At 37.6% G+C, this 22,119-nt stretch overlaps 1 long non-coding RNA gene across 5 annotated transcripts in view; it reads right to left on the reverse strand.

The window, feature by feature from the left end:
- LOC118165756 overlaps positions 1 to 22,119 on the reverse strand; it is a 77,973-nt gene that overhangs the window by 8,059 nt on the left and 47,795 nt on the right. For 2 of the 5 annotated variants that reach the window (XR_004750229.1, XR_004750230.1), the window contains exon 3: positions 13,996 to 14,339. This is a non-coding gene — a long non-coding RNA (uncharacterized LOC118165756). Of the gene's footprint in view, positions 1 to 4,050; positions 4,228 to 12,541; positions 13,164 to 13,385; positions 14,340 to 22,119 lie in introns of those variants that run through there. The other 3 variants (XR_004750227.1, XR_004750228.1, XR_004750226.1) reach the window with 3 other exon arrangements.

The raw sequence follows: 22,119 nt of genomic DNA on the forward strand, positions 1-22,119 counted from the left end.
CACATTTAAAGTCAGGCATGCATGACAATCTGGATATGTGGAGTATACCCAGTGCACCACAGACCTGTTGTAGTCACAACAAATCCAAAACATCTTTGAATGTGCTCTAATACTTTTACCTAGATGTCCTACATGGGATCGTGGCAGCCAAACAGTCATCTGGTTTGGTAGGCTGTTTCTCATTTTGCAATTCACACAGCTAAGCAATCAATATCTGAGAGCGTGCCCTTTTAATCTATTAATTCTGGACATTTTTCCAGCGAGGAATCCTCAACCACCAAAAAGGCCAAGGCACTTGAGAGTCTGGCTGATAGGAGTGCTGAAGACACCTGCAGATATTGCTAGGGGAATGAATCTGTCCACAGCCTTCCCTGAAGATGTGCTGCGGCTGGTGCACGTGGAACTGCAGAGCAACCTGTGGCACTGATGCTTGCTGAGCGGCTTAGCTATTCCAGCTCTGAGATACAAACACTCCGATGATCTGGGAAGTGAGATGAAGACTGAGCATAAAATTAGCATCACAGTGACAATGGAACACTTCAAAAATGTTTCAGAAGTCACTGAAGTTGCTAATTTGTGCTAACATATCTCCATTTGCTATTCTACCGGAAAAATAAAAAAAATAAAATAAAACACAAGACTAGTATTTGCAAGTTCATATTTGATTGGGAAAAGAGAGGCATGTATTTAGTATTTGTGTTGTAGCTGAGAGATCCCAGTAAAACTATGCATTTGACAATGTTGTAATTTTGTTGTTTCTCATGAAAGCATACAGCACACCACCATCTTTATTTCTTGCCTTCTTACTCACTCTTTCTCCATCATCACTGCTTTGTATTTCTGAAAATCGGTACAACAGTGTCCAATTAACATGCATTGTTTTCTAGTAAAGAGGAGCAACTCTACCAAGTTTAACAGAAAAAGGAAAGTTCAAAGCAAAGCTGTTCTACACTGTTAGTTAATAACAAGGTTCAGGCACAACTTTTATGTGCATCAGTCTTCATCCTTCAGCAGTCCCAACAAAGTCACTAGGGCTACATCTGAAAGTGAGACGCTATCAATCCAAGGAAAGATGTGAGAAAAGGAACACATTTCCAAAGCTTATTCCATCACCAATCTCAATGGAAATAACTGTCAAATTTGACTACACTGGGGGAGCCATTTTTAACGTGGGAGCAGGCGGCACACAACAGATGGCAAGGTGTAAGAGCATCTTTCAGTGAGAGACAGTGTCTGAGTAAGGACAGATTCCACGACTGAATGTGCTGTGAGGAACAGCCGGCTTGAGCAGTCAGCGTGAGGGAAGGGCTCTGTGTTTTGCCTGCTAAAAGAGTCTAATTGCCTTTTCTTTTCTTCCACCTTTATTTTTTAATATATCTGAGCCAAATAAAGATCCAAGGCACACAGAGGATGAGAAGGAATATTCTGACTACCTGATCTGCCATGGAGGATTCTGGATCTGTAAATTATTTAACTGCTACTGAAAAACAATTATGCTTTGCAGGGTAAACAGGCCAGTTCTTTATGTGACATAAAGTACTTATCAGCATCAATGAAGCTGTATTGATTTAACACAAATGAACACATGGATTTTTTCTACTTGGGACTCAATGACTGATTTTTGATTTCTTATCAGTTAACAGCATGAAGCCCCAGATGACAGGGAAAGATTACAACTGCAATTCTCGCAAGCAATTAATTAATTAATCCTTTAAATTCCAATGTGTAAAAGGGTCCATTTTTTGTTTATAATTTGTTAGCTATACGAATAGCAAGTGACCTCTAGTAGTGACCTCTAAGAAACACATTCCTATTCAGAGAATGACCAGAAAGGTTACAGCCTCTGCTTTATGTTGAGGCTTTGTTTTATTAGATGGCCATCATCTTCCAAAGTCGGCAGTTTTTGCCAATTATTACACTTGTATCTATCTACCCTGAAACAATTTTCTCCCCGTACTACACAGACACCAAGCCTTCATAAAATCAATTGATGATGGATTTACAGAAATATATAGTCATTGTCCTCACAACCCACATCAAGGTATGCCAGAACTTGCTACCTGTGAATAAATCAGGACTCAGCTGAAACCCCCAGCACCACAAAATTTATTTCCAGTGGCAAGATGGATGTTAAGCATAACTCATGATGTATAAATCTGTGCATTACAACCTTTATTTAACTTGTTCCTTCAAAGCATCATCTGTGAGAGTGCTCAATAGAAAGGTGAAGGACCATCTGCACACTTAAATCCTTTGAGAAACCACACATGTACGGTTAGAACTGAAACTATTCATGAGACTGACAACAGTTTTGTCTTGTTTCTCCTTTTTCCACATCCTCTGTGATTTGTATCTAAAATAGACCTACTTTTATATAAAATCTGAGCACTCAGTTTAACTGCACATAGTTTTCCTATCTTTGGTTTGTGTTCTGTGATTAAAAGTTGCTGCCACTCTAGCAAATAATGCCTGTTCTAATGACAGGATTTCTTCCCCCAGCCCTGATTTGTCAGAATTCCCAGTAATTTCAGAGGGATTTTGATGGAACAAAGACTACAGGCCATGTTGACATTTGTAGAAATTTGGCCACTTTCCATTTCTTGCGGTATTTACAAAGCATTTTGTTAAACAGTATGTTTTCTGATTCTTAATTAAGTGATCTGATATGTTGTTTGGTTTTAAACACTCAGCCTGAATGAATATAAATAAATATTTTGTGTATGTGACATGAAAGTATTCCTTATGTGAAATTCAGGCAACAAATTACAGATCTCTTGAAAAATACACTTTTCACATACTTCTTCCTCTCAAAATGTTATGCATTGAAAAAGAACAGATTACATCCCACTGTGTGGATTGCTAGTAAGAGAGAATACAACAGAGAAACAGAATTGATTATTCCTATTTTGTTTTATAATATTTATAACAGATCTCCATAGAGATCTGTTCTCCAACTCAGAATTGTCAATGCTTTTTCACAAGAACTTGGTCAAACACCGGTGTCAGAATAGTCCAATTGGTGCATATCACTACAGACCTACATTTTTTCATATCACTACATTTTTCTCTGCTCTTACTCCTATTTTTCCAACAAGAGCCTAATATTCATGTAGGATGTCAGAGCAGCTCCAAGTTTTCACAATTCCTCTCTTTTCACATCATTCAAATGGATTTCCTTCCATGCTTGTCCTTGTTAATTGTTCTTTAGCTATGTCATTAACAGTACATGAGACTGCTTTAATTTGCTACTACTATCTTTCATAAGATGCCTATGGGGTCCTGTAAGATATGTCTTCCAGAGAGTCTCTCTGGCCAACACAGCAGCCTAAGGTTCTGATACCTGCAACACAGCATTACACTAGGTGATCTACAGAAAGTATTAGGATACAGATTGACACTGGATGTTACAGAAATGTTGGGGTTAACCTGAAGGTGTAATGCAGAGGTTAGAAGTCTCTGTTTAAAACTCATCAAAATCCTCACTATATAGGTTTTCACTGTTAAGAGAGCAAAGGTTTTTATTCTTAGAACTGCTCAACAGAACTTTCAGTTGGAGTTTACCCTTAAAATATGCATAATTTTAGAGATATAAGGAATCAAAACTGTGTTGCTATCAGATATGGCACAGAAGAGAAATGAACAGAAGATATCATCAATCAAAGGTAAAGCACCTGTCATATAAATGCATAGATTCTCAATTAGTGAGTAAGTTAGTGGCATCCAAGAAAAAAGCCTGAAATTTACTCTTCCTCATCAGCAATTAAACTATTCTGGCAATCTCATTTGACATAAGGACAAAATACAATCTGTTCATTTTCCTTAATCAAAAGAAAAAAAGTCTTCTTTGATTTTGTCCTGATAAACATTATTTCCTGATCATAGTCCTCAAATCTGCAGTGACTCCAGCTACAGCTGAGCACTTAATAGGGTTTTAAAAAGTAAGACTCCTATTATTAAACCTATTTAGCAGTTCTCTGCACTGTACAGCTCCCATATCAGTATGTTCCCCATATCTGTTCCTTCCCATTTTCTCCATTATAGCTACTTTACCTTCTTAATCTCAGTTGTCACTGGACTCTTCATCTCCTCTCTCCTTCCAAGGCTAGGTGGGGTGAAGTTGTCATGGGTTTGTCACCCACCTGCCCTCTTTTCAGTCCTCCTTGGAAAAGGAGAGGAAATGAGCAGAGGAGGTGCTCTTCACCTCAAATGGAGAGAGAGGCAGAAGGACTGGAGGAAAAGAGAAGGGAAGAGAATTACCTCAGTTGGTCCACTCCCTACTTCCTAAGGACAGGATGTAGAGAAAGAAAAATTTTGCCTCCTACAGCAGCAGTTATGAGCTACTCAAAGGCTGTGTCAGATGGGACAATCGGCCTTTCAGGAAGGGTTTTCATCCTGGAAACACGCATTACTTTGCCCACCTACATGCTTTTAATATGTATTATTTTTCATCCGGAAACCCAGCATTTACCTGAGCACTGGTAATGCTTTTCAGACTCATTTTTCTCCCTGCAAAGGAGAAGAGAATGAAGGAAAAAAAAATCAGAAGCAAAGACGCCAGCTGCAGCTTAGCAAACTGCTGAAGTTATTTAAGCCATTAGGCGTGAATAGAGAAGAAATATCTCAAGTCAATACTCATTAGTACCAGTAAATATGTTATTCAGTATTATTTTCCAAGTAAACTGAAGTGAAATCTGCATAATAAAAGGCTAATTGACAGAGGTGTAGATGTACAAAGTAAGTAAGCTCAGAGAAGAGCTTGCTGAAGAGGCTAAATGCCATTGATGCGGCTGTTCAGAGCAGGCATCTGCTATTGAGTGCTTCATGTTTGCTCCGAGGACCTGCTTTTGTTCTCTCATGCTCCCAAAGCTCAACCTGAAGTCAGCAGGCACTGAGGGCAGGCCAAAAGCACAGGGACTATCAGAGGCAGCATGCTCGCTGGCAGCTGTCTCCTGAGGGAAGTCGCACAGGGCCTGGAGAGGAGACCGGGCAGCCACACGGGACGAGGTGCCGTGCCCCGCGCCGGGCAGGCCTCACCTTTCTGCACCCTGCCTAGGTGCACTTGCATTCCTCAAATGGAAGGAGTCCTGTCCTGTGTCCCGGTGTGTGGAAGGGACACAGGTGTGTGGAGACTGCAACTTGAGCTTCCTAAAAAAAAAAAAAAAAAAAAAAAAAAAAAAAGTTTTCTGAGGCATATGATGACCTCCAGAGGTCCCTTCCAACCTTAACCACTCTGTGATACACACAGGCTGAGTCTATGCATTAAAGGTACACGCATTTGTGTTTTCTGGGAGATAAGAGACAGTTCTCCCTGGCTCAAGAGACAGGCCCCACCAGCCCTTCCCTTAAGGCAGAGCTGTCTTGCAGAAGTGGAGAGCTTTCATGGTGAAAGACAAGCTTAGAGGGCACACAAAGGCCTGAAAACAGGGTGCTAAATCCTACCTGAAGTGCAGACAGCAAGAGCAGAGAGAGTGCTGAAGACCATCTGAGTCCTGAGATTAGAGAAGTAAGGAGGCAACTGTGCTTCAAAAGTCCCTTGCACCTGCCTCACAGAAGTGCTACAGGAGCCATGGCTTTGCTCCCAGCTCCTTGGACTCTGGGGTCTCAGACAGTCTGAAGATGCTGAATGGATCTGTCAGGAGCTGCCCTCTGGTAGCCCTATGCTAAGTTACAGAAGAATATCTACTAAATCATAGACTACTTCTTTATCAAAAGACAGCAGAATTTTTCTGAATATCAAAAGAATTCATTATAACATGTCACTTACTATAGTCTTTTTTTTTTTTTTTTTACCTTAATGGACATGAAAATGAAACAAAAATGCTAATTTCATGTACTTCACAATACTTTATAATTCAAAAATGAATTGCAAATGTGATTTAATTTAATATAATTGTCACAAATTGCACTGTAAATGCTTTAAAATTAAATAATCACTGCCAAATGTCATATGATTACATACATTTCTCATATACCCAATTTATACTGTATTTCTTAAACATCTATCCTATTATACTAACTTAGGAATGTATATTTAAACTCAAATACCTAACTATTCACTTTGATTTACCTTCTGGTTTAAAATTATTAAGTCAAGTAAATCTAAACATTGGGCATTGGAATAAAAATTTCAAAGGGCACAAGTGACTCTGAAGCCAATGTGCTATTTTCAGAGCTTAAATACAGAACATCAAACACACTTCCCTTCCAAACTGAAATATCTTTGTAAAATGGTCATGAAGATAAGGTAAACAATATTCCTTTTGCAAAATTCTTGGAAATCTACATTAGAGTGGAAGAGTACCAAAGCATTTAATAAAAATCAAATTTTACTGAGTACAAAGCAGCTGTAAGCACAAAACAGACCTTGCAAACTCGAAAGGAACATAGACAATCACAGCAAGAGGAATCATGGCCATTACACACACTTCTGTATAAACCATGGCACAATCCATCCTGCCTGTATCAGATGAGCTGTTGAAAACACAGACTCTTATGGTACTGTATTGCATTTTAATAGCTGTACCATGTAGTTCATTTTGTACATTATATGCAACTCTGAATGAAAATTTATCTGTTTTTCTGTGTTTATGAATCAGATTGACATTTTTGTCAACACCCACTAAAAGTCATGCAAAACATCTCACAATTTTTTGTCTTTCATTCAAAACTCATCTTCACTGGAAGACGTGTAAAAATAAAAGGAGAAAGATAGTAGAAAAAAGATAATCCTGATACAGTGATATAGTGCCTTGCTACCAACATGCACATCGTTCAAAATGGACTTTTCTGCCCAGTTCTGTGCAGTGCTGTGATATAAAAAGACAAGCTGTAAATGCAATGCCTTTACACAGCACGTATGTCTATCCATCCTGCCAGCAGGCAGTGTGTCAGGAGGGACTGGGGCAGTGAGGTCCAATTTTGCTCATGCAGAACCTGTCTCATGAAGGAGCAAGCTCTTTAAATATGCGTTCAACAGTAAGTACATGTACATGTACGGTTTAAGAACATACTGAATCATTATTATCTCCATAGTTTAGCAGCATCGATAAGTCACAGTACTGGAAGCTTAGCATATGCAAATGGCTCATTTGAAAAGTTTGGCTTTAAATTTGGAGTTTTTCTTGGTTTGGTTGGATGCTCCAGGCAGAAAAGACAAACCATATACATCACTACAATTCTTAAGTAAATGTATAACTTTTAAAATTTGAATAGTACTGCTGGGACACCTCACTGATTAAACTAAACTTAGCAGACTGATACCTCTTCATTTTGGATCCTGATCTTTCACCAGCCGTAGGCTGATGTCAAGAATGCTGAGGTAAATTCAACACTTTTATATTTCAGAAAAATCTTTAATTGTACATTCCCTGTAAAAAGATAGCTGATGCAGAGAATACTGTTTAGAGCATCTAACTTATAGTTGGATTTACTAAGGCAGCAAAAATAAGTTTAATAATGTTCTGGTTTTACAACTTTCATCAGAACATTATTAAACAAATAACAAAATATAATGCTGAAGAGTCTGGCAGAATCAAAAAGAAAAATCAGAAGAAGTGAATTAATTACCTCCCGATGTATGTATATACATGTAAATGCATGCATATTCTTTATACTGTTCACAAGATTAATAAGAAATATAAGAAATATAGTGCACATGAATTGTAGAATGTGTATGTAATAATAGCATCGTCAAAGGGAAAGAATTGATCACATCTGTAGAAACTGAGATCCAAGGACAATTTTTTTGAAACATCACAGAAAGATATGAGCATCCTGAGGTCTTCTCTGGCTTGCATATAAAATACCAAATAAAATATAAAAAATAATACTCTTACTGTACTAAATATAGCACTTAAGATCCAGAAAAGTTGGAACAATTTAAATACATATGCAATTAAAGTTAATCTTTCAAAAAAAGAAGACATTAATGACTTCTTTAAATTATCATATAGATTAAATGCTAACCATAATCATTATACAGGTCTAAACCAGTCTTCAGACCAGTTTTCCAAGTTATCCTGACATCCTTCCTTCCACCATGTACCTCCCTACTTTGCCATGTCATTGATTATTAATTGCTGACTGTGCTAACTAAAGATGTATATATATATATATATATGCCCACAGAGCCTTGTTAGAACTCTGGTAATACTCATCTCTTCACTTTTAACAATAGCTAGCTTCTGCTGCATATATCTTGAGTTTTAAATTACTGAATGGCTTTATGAAAGGTATGTAAAAGCACAAGAATGCAGCAGGAAAAGTTTCATAAAGAGGGTTTCAAATGTAATCCCTTCTGCTTACCAAGGACTTTCAGAAAAATCTAACAGTTATTCATCATATAACCAATTATTTTATAAAGAACTAATACAGCAAACAAAGCAAGCTTATCATGGTCACAACCGTTCTGGCTCAAGCTGAGGCACTTCTGCATTTTGCATTAGCCGTAATGCACAATAAAACTTCTCCAGTAAGCCCTACAAGGAACTGCACAATCTGTCTTCATCGTCAAAAGGAAATATACTGCTGTTTGCAAGGTCATGACTGGATAAATAAAGACAGACAGTGCAAAACGTAGTACTGGAAGAAATTATTCTCATTCACAGCCCACCTGATGAAGACTACAGAAAATTAAGGTAAGTTTCTTAGCTTTCTTCACAGTATCTCTACGTACCATCAACCTTGAAAAAACCTTTAACCAAGCAACGTACCTGAGTGCATTATGAGATGAAAACTAGGCAGCTCTGAAAAACAGAACTATAAATACAATTCAAAAAGGGGAAGGTTTAGGAAAAGTTAGCAACCCCACATACACCACAGTAACTGTTTTCATTCATAAGCTTAATGGCAACGCTCTGCATAGTAATTGAAAGCCTGGGTTTCAAAAGCAGGCATGTGCCTGGACCAAGGCAGATGTCTTTGACAAAAGTTCTCAAATGCATAGGCTGCATTTGAGTTTTCATAAAATTCCTAATGATTATCTCCTGTACTTTAATGTAGTGTTTAGAGTCATAGTCTACAAATCAAATGAAAAGACTACCCTTGCTCCAAATGTGACAGTCAGCAGACATTTCCTAAAATGCCTGAGCTAGTTACAGATGGGCTGCTGTTTCCTGCACCACAGATACATGGCATTTTGTTATTTGAGTTGCTCCTTCAGTAGTAAAGCTTTCTTACCAAATTTATCTAAAAGGCCAGCACTTTCTAACAGATAATTTTGATGTCAAGTGTTGGTTCTTGGAGCAGAAGTAAGACTATCACCACATCTCAAGAGTTGACACCTCCTGGTTGAATTTTTTAATAGGACCTTAATACTAGCCTCATAATGCAGAGTAGACTGTGTAGACTTGTATAAAAAAAACAGGGAAAGTCCAGAGTCGGGCCAACCTTGTGGAACACCACTTGGTACCTAGACTTGCACAGCTCTGAAATAAACAATATCTCCACCTAGTTTGTGCATTTGGCTTATCACACACGGGGTAACAAATCCAAATGTTTTATTGGACAACAGAAGCACAATGTACATAACCAGAGCTCCTTTCTAATTGATTAAGCACACCCCAGACTGTGCAAGAATGAGAGCTTGTTCATTCTGGCCTGCAAAGATGAAGTACAAAACCAGAACTGCAAGTTCTCAGCTTGATCTGCTGGCATCAGTGGCTCTCCCACTATGAGAATGAGGCTTTGCGGATGAGAAAAGCTGGGAGGAGGGAAATCCACATGCCTTTAAATTCTCTGAATCCTTTAAATTCTCTGAATGCAGGAGCAGTACTGGATCAGCTGCAAGCAGATGCAAGCAAAGATAAGAAAGTCTTCAACGGTACTTGCAGCTAGTTCTGTCTGCAGCATAAAACCTGCCTTTGGGGGGGGATTTATAGAGGCTGTAGAAACCTAGCACGAGTTTAGATTTTCGTTCAGGAAAGCACTTGAGCACGTACTAACTCTCACTGAATTCAGCACAATCTTGTGCTGAGCCTTTCAAGGATTTGGGTGGGGTTCAGAATGTGCTCAAAATTAAGTATGCAGCTTAAGTACATCACTGCAACAAGGCCTTAATTTTTGTGAAAAGCTACCTACACTCCAGAAATACCAACAATCCCTAAAATATTTACTCTGAATATTAAAAGGTTTCATAGTACCAGATTAAAAAATAAATATGCATTAATTAGTTATTTCTGATTTTAAAGTATTCATAAACTACTGTAGCCGCCCACCTAAGCAACAAGAATTCTCTATGTAAATAAATTAAATTTTAGAAATTGTTATAAAAATGTGTGATGACTTGTTTGTGTGAAACCTGATGAGGGGGATCATTGTTAGGAGGGCATAACTGACAGCCATTACCTACACAAAGAAAATACGTATTTAGCAAGTTTCATATACTCACAATCTGGAAGAAGTTCAAATGTTATGTCCCCATACTCAGGCGTCATTTACATCCCTGTCTGCATACATGTAAAAGCACACATACGTATCTACAAATAAACACACACCTATATATAACTGTGCAGGGAGGCCACTTTGCCTATTAGCACATTTTGACATGATGGATACTCTGAATCACTGGTAATATTGTCCTCCTTGATACAAGGCTCACTTGGATACTGAATCTCTTGCCTGTTATTTTCTCTAATTTCCAAAACATATCTGTTGAGAATCCCTTCAGGATATACTTTTGAACTTCCTCTGTAAATGTGGAAAGAACTTCAAAGTTCTGTTAGTAATTTATGTACAGCATGATGGACTGGGGTCAGTTCACAACTGAATTCCCAAGGCAAGAAGATTAGATGATGGAAAAGACAATTTAATATAAAATGCCTCCTTGCTCAAAAGTTCACACAGAGGCAGGTCCTGCATGCCTTGTTCATGCAGGCAGTCTTCTTTGAAATCAGAGCCCTTATTGCCTTGTGGTTTTTATAGTCATTCACACCAAAGTGGATAAATGTTAAAGATGCCAGACCTCTAACCTAGCAGCAATTTATCACAGTGCACTCGCTGAACCTCTGATCAGACATGGTTCAATGGAGACAGTTTCCAGTTATAATGAGACAGTAGTTAGTGTAAGAGCAGCCCCAAAGCTAAGTTTGCCAGATGCCTGTGCAGTATAACTACTGAAACATACTCTGTCTCTAGATCTGGGGTGATGTAGCAGCTGATGCACCACAGGGAGTGCCCCCCACACCAGGCTCTATTTATCCATGGCACGGATTTACCCCCTGCAAACCTGGCCTGTCCACTCAATCTCTTGCAGCCAAATTGCATGACAAACCACTGAGAAAACAAGACAGAAAGGTTTCCGTAGCAAAAGGTCCTGTTGTTGTCTGAGGCAAGTGCAGATCAGACCTGCTGGCATGGTGAATTCAGGCTGTCCATAAAGAGAATGCAGTTTGGTCTCTGTAATGCTATGGTCTGCTGGTCACCCCTGGAACCGATCATCTCAGGCAAGGGTAAATTTTGCCCACGCATAGATAGTGGCACCAGGATTTTCTTTTGTTAAATCTCTAGATTTTGCACTTTAAGACCTAGAAATAGTCTTTTGGTAAGGCATATTTGTGAATGAAACTTGATACAGCATGTCACAGCTGATTTACCTGGCTCCAACGGCTATACTGATGAAAATGTACCGTATGAAATTCACAGGAGAGCTTTCCCCTGCAACCACCTTCATCTTCATCAGAAATATTTTTGGAGCTATACAAAAATTTTGATGAAATTTTTAATTACATTCCTAAACATATATTAAGATACCTAAATTGTCGTGACAGAACTGAAAACCAGACCAGCTATTTAAAGTGTTAAATAAATTATTCAGAGAGAACACCTTCAAAATTGTAACCTCTCTCTTCTTGCCTACCTTCTGTTGTTAAGTATTCCTCCCACCAGCACTTTTGACTCCTTTTCTACCTTTATGTTTGTAAAATACCTAGCCAGTATTAACAGAAAAGGAGTCTACTCTGGAGCAATACAAAAATTTTGATATCAGTCATATGTAAGATGTTTGCCCTGGGATATGAGCTATGAACAAATTTCTACACTGGCCCACACAAGCCAGTGAATTGGCTAAGTACAATGAAAGATACTACAAATGTAGGCAAAGAGGCATATACATATACTTGCCCATACATGGCGGCTGTAATATGTTTGAAAATTTGGCATAAAGGGTCTGGTTTCGTCTAGAAGAACATCCTGTTACTAGTCATTTTCTTGAATTATCAAGATAATCATCAATGATGATTTTCTAGCAATAATCACAGAATCATAGAACCATTAATGTTGAAAAAAAAAAAACACAGGAAAAGCCTAAATAGTGATTTAGTTATGGAAAATTCAGATTTAATGCTGTAATTACTTCTTTCTCTGTGTCATAACAGGCAAATATTTGTCATAAGAACATGTCAGTCTCTCATGCCATAGAACAAGCCATGGAAACACTAACAGGCAAAAGAACTTTAAAGAGAGAATTATTAAAACTGATCCATAAATTTCTTGTCTTCTGTGGGCTTAAGACCTATCCTCTTAGATTTATAAAGTTTTCCTGATCTGCACTGATCTTCTAACTGGAAGTGTCTCTAGCTTATTATTCAAAAAGATATTTGTGTGGAGTACAGAATGGGAAGAACAATTAGAAAACAGCTGCTGTTTAGCATTTGCCATAAAACTTCAAGATTCCTAGTAGGTGTTCTTTAGAAAAAGTCAATTAGTAATTTAGAGCAGAACAGAGCTCATCACAATTTCTGTCCTCAGCAGCACCAGGGGAGTTCTCCTTTGATGAGAATACTTGCAGTGGGGGTTTCCTTTGTATTTTTCATAATGGAGTTTACGTTAGAAAGGAACTTTTTTAAAGCACTACAAAACTCAGAGTGCCGATAGAAAGCACTGTGTCTCTCATCTTTATCTCAAATGACACAGATAAAGTCTGTTGTTAAATTAGTCAGTGAGGAGGGAAGATAATCCCTAGCAGAGTGCCTGTTAGGCAGATCAAGGATGAAAGGATGTCTAAACACAGAGCTCACCTGTGTAATTAATTATGCTCATGCAGAAATGAGGAACCACCAGCGCAGTCCCTCCAGCCCAGAGTATTGATCTGTAGGAAACAAACTATATCCTGTCTGGAAATCATCCAGGGATTACTTCTAAGTATCTTAGCTGGGCATCTCGAGGACCTGAAAAGCACAGTGAATATATACTGAATATATCCACAGCCACTGCAGAGAGCAGTCCCCACTGGTGCCACCAGCACTGAATTCGTTCGGATTGCAAGTGCTAGGACAGGTGCAATGGGCTGCCACTTGCTTTCAGATGAGATACATTTGAAGGCACTTGCCATCCCCTATGTATTCCTCATGCTTTATCAGGAGAAATCTAAGAATAAAACTCTCTGATTACACACTGTTGCTTGAGCAGCAGAGGAAAGTAATGCGACAACATGAAGGCTGACCTGTATGAGCACTTAATAAAGTGAACAAACAAGATTTGTAGGCAAAAGATAGTAGGCACACAGTGCTCTAAATTAGAGGCTGATAGAAAACAATACTAATTACAATCAATAGTATTATATTAATCACTTAAATGGGCTGCTACTGTACCTGTTAAAGACTACAGATTGTTTCATTTGTACTGATACAAGTACAGCCAGAGATGCTCTTCTAATTTCTTTTTGTTTTAAACAAAAAATGTGTTTAAATATGTGCAAAAGGTATGATATATTACACCTCCTCCACGATCTAACACAGCAACAGCATGCACTCATATTCAGAATATTTGTATTATCATACACCACAAGCTATTTCTTATTTTAAGATACTCAAATTCATCACAGTTGATCTCACCAAACTATTCTTGACTACAAGCTGTGATCTAAATCTTCCCCCAGTTTCCTGTTGCAGCTTTATCAAGCTGATAAAACAGCAACACAGAATAGGACTGAGAGGCTCAGTGTAAAGCTGAGAGATTGCCCTGAACTTAAGAAGGACACATGTTGTAGAGGAGACTCACCACCACGCTGGTTACTTGTCCCAGGTGCCAGACACAGCAAGGACGGTTCTTGCCAGTGCCCTCAGAAGAGATGGTTGTGCTCAGCACTGTGGGCAATGACCAGGCTCTTCCACAAATGCCTTAGATCACCTCAGTAATCTTTTGCAGTGTTAACTGTAAAGCCGTGATATCTCCTGTATGGCTCCTGGACAGGATGCAATGAGTTATTTTAAGTTAGCTCCTTTTCTTCATCTTAGGAAAGACAATAGAGGCTTACTTTTGGTGCTCAACTTCTTTGAGGTGCTCAATGTCCCACTAAAGCTATTTCAATATTTTTGGCTTTCCTGTTCAACACATATGTGAAGCTGTAAGAGAAAATGATGAACTGACTTGGTATGCAACTAAATAACAGCTTTAATACAATAGAGAGTGTTTAATTCCCAATAGTTGTTACAGTGAATCTGGAATGAATTTTATTTGAGTTGTTGAATTTTTATTTTTATAGATACGATATTGAAACAGTAATTTGTTTATTGAATTTTGAGAGAGTGCTGGAATAACTATTATACTTGCAAATAAATTTATTTCTTACCACATTTAAAAGATACATCAAATAAGGTGTAGCCTATGGACTTTTAATTTGCTAGCTGTGCACACATAAGTAGGAATATAACTGAAATGAAACATCTAAATAGCAATGTTGTTCTTTTATCTATTTATACAGCACTACTTACTTGTGCCTCTGATTTCATTTGCAAAGATATAATGGGGCAAATATAAATACTGACTGCCAGCTCTTCAGAAGATTATTTGATATGATGTATAATGTAAGGTTTAGCAATATCTGTCCATAGGATCTTTAAGGCATAATGAACCATGGATGTTTTCTTTTGTTTGTAGCCTGAAGCTCCAACATTTTAAATGCTTAATTAGCAGCCATCAGGCATCAGTACAGCTCCAATCTAATTGAGGGGATGGGACAGCTCTCCAGTTTGGCAGCCAGTGCCAAAAGCAGGAGAATGTGCTTCTCAGCAATTCATCTTTCTTTTCTTGTATCAGAATTTTCATTGAAAATTGAACAAGTATCAGCTGAATAAAGTAACTGTTTGATACTTTGAGGAACCAGGGATGAACTACTAGTCTTTATAAAATAATGTCATAGAAAACACTTAATATATTGTTCCTAATTATGTGTTCCTAATACAGTGTTCCTAAGAACACTTTGAAAGTGTTTCCAAGCCACCGCACAGCATTGTTTTGCATGACTTAACTCCTGAAGATTAAAAAGAACCATGTTAACATACTTCAGAAATGAATGAATATAGACTTGAGGAAAACAAGCTTGCTATGTTTTTTGATCTCAGATTTAGGTTGCTTTGTAATATCTCAACATTATTTTCCCCAGACCATATATAATTCTGCTTGTGAAGGAAATCAAAAGCCAAATTAGAAGTATGAATGGAAGGGATTCTATTTTCAGCTGAGTATCTTCTGATGTTTTTATATGCATTACATTATTTCCATAGCTGAAGAAAGAAAATGCAGTAGCAGGAAACCTAGATTTAATGAGAAGTGTCTGCATTGTGAAGAAAACTCACCAGTACTTCATCTTAACGAGGTGTAATTTCTTCATTTGTCACAGCTACTGGACACAAAGGCTAATGCTGGTAGAAGAAGCTGAAAAAATGCATGCATCTTCAGGTAGAAATAGTCACCACTGAAGCAGCCCGGTGAGATCTACAAACATAAAAAAACAGCATGAGTCCAAACTCCCTTGGACTGTAAAGTGCTATAAATTTATCTCCAGTAACACAGCATGTTCAAAAAATGCTAGCCACATTATTCCAAAAATGTGTTTTCTTTCTCTGCTAAACTGAATGTTTTTTTTTGTTTGTTTGTTTTTCTTTCATTGTTCTTCCATTCAGAAACCCCATAATAATTTACCTGTTGAAAAATATTTTCGTAAACTACTGTTGGGGGCTACAGTAATTGCAGATTTCTTTCAAAACAAAATGTAACACAGATTTAAAGGGCATTACAAAGCAGGCTCTTAATAGTTTAGAAACTTTACATGACTCTGCCCAGAAAATAAAACTGTCATTTAGATTTTGCACCAGTCATTCTTCTTCTCCTCATTGAAAAACATTTTAAACATTACTAGAAGTCAAGAGAATGTCTTCATTTAACTGACTGTTTAAAAAATTTATGGCAGCAGCACCACGTGAAATTTCCACTGATTAAGAAAGTTTTATGGCAGCATAACCACAGCAAAATGGAACTGTGTAAGCCATATTCATAAATGTTGTCAGGACTGACAATCTTTTCAAGACTACTGGTTAAGTAAAATACAATTTTTCATACAGACTACTATTCTATCCCAAGGCCCTACGACTCCCACTCAACACCCTTTCACTCATGGGGTTATCAACTTGTGGTATTATTGCTCTGGCTAAAATTCTTCTTTCCTTTCTGTTTCGATTTTTTTTCTGATTTTTTTTTCCACCACAGGAGGTGGTGGTGGATAGATTTTCTTTGAATGATGGAAGAATCTTAGTAAACTTTCCCCCATCAGAAAACAAAAAGAAAATAAAAAATATGAAAAATGTTGACTGTAATTCTTGTAATTCATCCTGTAATTCTTCTAAGCGTAGTTATGACAGGGCTTTGTCTCCCTTTTTGTTTAAAACCAACCACACAAAGTAAAATCTGCCATGAAACAGTCTAGAAGTATCTAATGGTGGTCTCATGTTTGGAAAATATGTTATGTTATGTAGTTTAATTTATACCATGAAGTGTTTGGGTTGTGAACAATCAATGCGGAGAACGTATTTCTGATAAATATCTCTAGAAAATTGTATAATTCTACTATAAAATATTATTTGTTTCATGTCATTTTGTACCATGCTTATGATGCATCTCACAGCTGCTTGTACTTCACTATGTCATTTTCAGATTTTGCTGCTGTATATTGATGTGTGATTTGATATTAAGTACTGTAAAATGGGAGGCTGTAAATTCCGTCAATATCAAATAACAAGTAAGACATTAAAATACACATTTATTGCCTCATCATGTGCTATGATAACCCAGAGAAGTACACCCAGCCTTGATGCTTGTCCTGCTTCCTTTTCAGTATGCCTCTAAGCAAATTTCTATTAACACAAGTTTTTTCAGTAACCAAATCTTAATTACTTCTCAGCCACCTGTGAAACTGCCTTTTTTTCTTAAATGCATCACATTAAAATTACATTAAGGCAGATGTACTAGCTCTTAAAGTTACAATGCCCATGTTGAAGTATGGGCAAGATACAAAGCACAGCCTTAAAAAAAAAAAAAAAAAAAAAAAAAAAAAAAAGCTTAAAAAGCTTTCAGAAATGAGATCACATTTCACTTTACCTAAGTACAAAATGTAGAAAGATGCTTAACCCAGTTTTTGAGCTGTTGGACTCTCTTGGTCCAACATAAACTAATCCTCTGAAATGAGAAAGCCTTCCTTGTAGTGGTACTGTCATTCAGCTTGCTGCATAAACTCAGTAGTCCAAATGTGTCACCAATTGTCCCAGCACCTTGCTCCGAAGGAATCCCACCTACAAACATGCTCAATTAATGAGCTTAGATGAGTGAACCAGCACCTATTCCATATTTATGTGGGGTTACACTATCACCTCTTGTCATGCAAGGAATGGAACCGGTAGGGCATCCTGGCTGCTCCAACTTTTTGCCTCAGGCACAATACGTTCAGGAGCACACAAGGAGCAGTGTGGCTACACATAGCCTGCTTTATGGCTATCACAACCTGGACAGCTTTTAAAATCAACTTGCAAGTTGATTTTTTTAAAATTGAAGTTGTGTACAATAATCAGTTTTATGAAGGGTTAGAATTCATATGAAAAATGTATGAAGAACAAACTGAGAGTGAACATAAGCAAAGAAACTGCTTGCTGAGTGAAAACATTATCTTTGAATTAACTCAAGATGGCTATGACTTTAATTTAATCTGTGACCTCTTTGTTTAATTTCCATTGCTCTGAAAGTGAGACAATGTAATTTTCTCATAATTTGGTTATTTAGGACCAACATGCGACTTACTTCAGTGTCCATGCAAGAAGGTAACTAGTAATAACAACTTGCTTTTAGTACATCTTAGATACAGATATTACTGGGAGAGTGTTGCAAAAATGAACAATTTTGGAAGAACGGTGACTCCACCAGCAAGATGGCCAAAAAGATTCACAGAATCACAGAATCACAAAATTTCTAGGTTGGAAGAGACCTCAAGATCATCAAGTCCAACCTCTGACCTAACACTAACAGTCCCCACTAAACCATATCCCTAAGCTCTACATATAAACGTCTTTTAAAGACCTCCAGGGATGGTGACTCAACCACTTCCCTGGGCAGCCTATTCCAGTGTCTAACAACCCTTTCGGTAAAAAAGTTCTTCCTAAGATCCAACCTAAAACTCCCCTGGCGCAAAAGATTCACTGTTCATACTGAAATATGGTTAGTCATAATTGCCTTGAACCTACACAGAAATAAGGAGAGCTATGACTTTCTGCAACAGAGCTCCCTCCCACAGAAATTCATACAGTCACCTAGGATTTGGCTTCAGCTTTAAAAAATTTATGAAGATGACAACATGCTGTAACAGCCCTAGAGGTAAAGAGAAGAATAAATATAAGCATTTTTATTAAGGTCAATTCTTCACTATATATATATACATATATATATTGTATTTTTATGTTAAAATGCTGCATCTAACTTTCTCAGCAAAGTTTTATAAGATCCCTTAGACTCCTCCTTTCTGTCACGCCCATACTTCAGAATGAAAGAATGATGTAGTTTTGCTAGCATAGTTTTCGACCTTAACTTTTTTTTTTTTTTTTTTTTTTTTTTTGGAAGCTAAGTGAAAGAAGAGAGGGAAATTGTTTATAGACAAGGTGAAGGAAAAGGAGTGTTAAATACCTCCCAGATATAGCCCAGGCTGTGGGCTATTCATGCTTGAAGGCAACGTAACTATTTTTGTCCTTTCTGGGAGGCTCCATCTCACAAATGCATAAGACCAGAGCATAAGACCAAGTAGCCAAAAGGCTAAAATGTGTTTCTGTCTTTTTCCGTTTAGAAGCAACAAACACAGCAAGAGCCAACTTTAGAAGCCAAGTACTTATCTAAAACAATGAACAATGTGGTAAACAAAGCAGTCCTTGAAGAGGTGGAAGAGAATTGTGTCCAGATGTTCCAAAGCACACACAAATGTAGCACTGGATTTTTCTCTCCAAGAGCTGTCTCCGATGTTTTGCTGGAGTTTATACAAAGAATAAATAAATACAAGTTTTGTTACACTTGAGCAAGTAAAGTTGTACAAGATGGGAAATTAAGCAAATGAAAGAAAGATTATTCAAAAGCTGAAATTTCTGTTCAACTTGCCTTTCTTGCATCTTTTGTTTCCTTCTTATTCCCCAGCTCCGATATGGTGAAAAGTTGCTCAGATGAGCAGGCAAGAATTGCTTAGACACACAGCACAGATTGAAATGGCAAACTGCCACATTCTTCTGCACAGAGGCCCAGTACTATAATCCTACCAGGCCTAAATTGAATTATTAAGCCAGTTTATAAGATAACGAAGCCAAGGAGGGGCAAAACCAAAACCTTCTTGTCCTTTCAGCTTACGCGTTACACCAAGAGCTAGGAGCTGTCTTGCAAAGGACCAAAGGTCTTTGTCCTTTACACAAAGCTCACCCTTCTGAAGCCCTCTTGAGAGACACCTCCTGATTCAGTGCTGACTCACAGGCTTGCTGTCCTTGAATGCACTTCTGCTGTGTCTCCACACCAGATCTCACCTCCTCAACCCCTCTTCAAACGAGCCACAACAGATACAGAGAAGTATAATTTTTATCCTGATGCTATTAAAAGAGCCAACATCGCAAGCCCTGGCCAATCTAGCTGATGTTGTTACCACAGGAGACTATTTTTCTCCAAATCTCCAAATCCCAATCTTCAAGGCTAACTTACATGAGGACTGGTAAATGAATCCCAAATGAAAGTCTAAGAAACCAACGGCTTCATTTCTCCTTTCCAACAGGAGGAGGGCAGCAATGAGTTTCAATAAATCAATAGCTCTGAGGTCAAAATTCATTAGTTTTAGTGATAACTCAAACAGCACTATAACTTAAAACTCCACTCCTTACCCAGGGCTGCAATAAAAGAGAGAAGTTGTCATATTATGAAGGTCTGCAACACCTTTTTTCAAATACTTCTCTGCCAAGAATAAAAGACTACTAGAAAAGGTGTAAAAGTGATATGTACATGGGGCTACAATGTCTGATGCAGTGCAGATTGCTGAAACTGATGTTGTTTTCTAGAAGACAGCTTTAAAAAAGCTACAGAAACATTGTGATTGTCTTTGAGTGAGGTGAGTGAACTGAAAGAAATAAGTATTGGTAGACAAGTCTATGTTGGAGATTGTTAGTGCCTACTTAGGCACTACCAAGGACGGCAAATCAATTACAAGTGCCTCATATTTGCAAGAAACATTTATTGTTTCTACAGTAAATGTCATCGCCTAATAGAAAAAAAAAAAAGTGTCCGATTCTTTATAGAAAACTTTTCAGTGGAATAATTCTGCCCAGTATCTTTTTAAAATTTTTCTCCCTGTTTATACTAAAAGTGACATTCGTATGGAAACAGAATTGGTGTCATGACAATTACTATGCTTCAACTGTTTGTTCCCCACTTGAGGATGCAATTATTTCTATACATATCAAATGCATTATCACCCAGGAACTGGTCCAAAGGTCAGTAATGTGCTCTCCATTCATTCTGTGGGCATGAGGTGATAAACACTCTAACAATGCAAAGAAAACAAATGTCTTGCAAATAGGTTTATTTTTTTTTAATATATTTTACCCGGTAGCAAATTTAGGAATGATGAAGAAAGGAAAATACTTCTTAAATTATAGGTATGATGAATTACCTTTAAAATATTTTGTTAAGAAACCTGACCTGTTCTCTCAAATTAATGAAGTTCCAAATAAAAGATTGTCCTCCAAACCTTAGAGTGCTTAGAGCTAGTTAAGGGTCTCCTTGTAAAAATGAGACAGAGAGAAAAAATCAGTAATTTTTATAAAATTTATAAATTATAAAATTATAATTAAATATATATATAATAAGCTTATAAAAATAAGAGAGACAGAGAGAGAAAACGTGAAAAAGAAAGAGGGGAATAAAAGAATGGAGGGGAATGGAAACTTGGAAAATAAGATTTAAAGCTCACCTTACTGAAAGCTCGCTTTAAGACAAGTTTGAAAGATGACATGATGTGTGTTGTAACAACTCAAAAATCAAAATGAATCCTGACAATTGGAGCATGAGGCAACTAAGAGCAGGCTCACTGGATACAATCTACTGCTAGACAAATTCAGTCAGGAAATACATACAGTTTCCTCTTAAGGAAGATGATCAAAGTAGTCCTTTGCTAAACAGAGACTCATGATTGCTGATCACCTTCAAGATGAAATCGATTGTCTTACTAAAATAAATTCCTGATCCAGCTTTTGGTGTAAATTCTTTGCCTCAATGGTGGGTGAAAGAAGGGCTGGGAAGGATGTGCAGTGATTCTTTCAGTCTCAGAATTCATAAATTGAGGTCCTTCCATTCCTCTTCCTTCATAGATCTCTATAAGAAAATAAGTGCTTGGATGGACATTAGTAAAGTCATAATGTTTGCAGCTTTGAATAAAAACAATTATTAAACTCTGATTCGAGGCCTCAGGTCTTCTGCTAGTCACTCTTTTCACTTCAAAGTTTATTTTCCCCCTCATTGCCTCCTTGAGTACTTCTACTCTACTCTAATATATCAGCGATACACCATGGCTAGAGGCTGCAGGGTGAGAAATAGATCATTCTCTACGAAAATCCTGCCCAGTACTCACTGCTCAGATACACAGTATCAGGCTGTTTGTGAGAGTTTTGGTCAGGAAGAACCGATTCTCCAATGAAACTAAGAGAGATATGGGGAATATTCTTTGCATGCAGAAAAACTGTTGGATACATATTGCCTGGGAGAACCTCTTGCATTGTAGGCATCTCAGGCAATGACAAATTTATAACTTTATTGACAGCATAAATTTTAAAGCTAGTTTGAATG

Source organism: Oxyura jamaicensis, chromosome 4 (genome assembly GCF_011077185.1).
Source record: "Oxyura jamaicensis isolate SHBP4307 breed ruddy duck chromosome 4, BPBGC_Ojam_1.0, whole genome shotgun sequence".
Classification (NCBI taxonomy): Eukaryota; Metazoa; Chordata; class Aves; order Anseriformes; family Anatidae; genus Oxyura; species Oxyura jamaicensis.